Raw genomic sequence first — 1,107 nt, 5'->3', positions numbered from 1 at the left:
CTAGGAGGGATTTTAGTGATCCTTTTACTTAGCTGGCCCACTTGTGCTTCCAAATTTCTAATGGAGGACCTTGTTTCATTCATGAAACTTAGAGTGGCCTTAGATAGATGAGAGACTATATTTGCCAAGCTAGATGGATTTTGCTCAGAACTCTCTGTCTTTTGCTGAGTGGATGATGAAAAAGGCTTGCTATTGCTAAACCTGTTTCTTCCACCATTATTAAAGCCTTGTTGAGGCTTTTGTTGATCCTTCCATGAGAGATTTGGGTGATTTCTCCATGAGGGATTATAGGTGTTTCCATAGGGTTCACCCATGTAATTCACCTCTGCTATTGCAGGGTTCTCAGAATCATAAGCTTCTTCCTCAGAAGATGTCTCTTGAGTACTGTTGGATGCAGCTTGCATTCCATTCAGACTCTAAGAAATCATATTGACTTGCTGAGTCAATATTTTATTCTGAGCTAATATAGCATTCAGAGTATCAATTTCAAGAACTCCCTTCTTCTGAGGCGTTCCATTACTCACAAGATTCCTCTCAGAAGTGTACATGAACTGGTTGTTAGCAACCATGTCAATGAGTTCTTGAGCTTCTACAGGCGTTTTCTTTAGGTGAATGGATCCACCTGCATAAGTATCCAATGACATCTTAGCTAATTCAGACAGACCATCATAGAATATATCCATGATGGTCCATTCTGAAAGCATGTCAGAAGGACACTTTTTAGTCAGTTGCTTGTATCTCTCCCAAGCTTCATAGAGGGATTCACCTTCTTTTTGTCTGAAGGTTTGAATATCCACTCTAAGCTTACTAAGCTTTTGAGGAGGAAAGAACATGGCTAAGAAAGCCGTGACCATCTTATCCCAAGAGTTCAGGCTATCTTTAGGTTGAGAGTCCAACCACACTCTAGCTCTGTCTCTTACAGCAAACGGGAAAAGCATAAGCCTGTAGACCTCGAGATCAACCCCATTGGTGTTAACAGTATCACAGATCTGCAAGAATTCAGTTAAAAGCTGAAAAGGATCTTCAGATGGAAGTCCATGAAACTTGCAGTTCTGCTGCATCAGAGAAACTAATTGAGGTTTCAGCTCAAAGTTGTTTGCTCCAATG

At 40.7% G+C, this 1,107-nt stretch overlaps 1 non-coding gene across 1 annotated transcript; it reads left to right on the top strand.

The window, feature by feature from the left end:
- The first annotated feature begins 698 nt into the window (after positions 1–698).
- Positions 699–806, top strand: LOC148571337 (small nucleolar RNA R71). The gene has a single exon (XR_015907873.1). It is a non-coding gene; the product is annotated as a small nucleolar RNA R71 (small nucleolar RNA).
- The last annotated feature ends 301 nt before the right edge of the window (positions 807–1,107 follow it).

The sequence above is a fragment of the Arachis ipaensis genome, chromosome B3 (genome assembly GCF_059453495.1).
Source record: "Arachis ipaensis isolate K30076 ecotype BB chromosome B3, ASM5945349v1, whole genome shotgun sequence".
Taxonomy (NCBI): Eukaryota; Viridiplantae; Streptophyta; class Magnoliopsida; order Fabales; family Fabaceae; genus Arachis; species Arachis ipaensis.
Note: the sequence above shows the minus strand (reverse complement) of the source record. Positions and strands in the feature narration are given on the sequence as shown.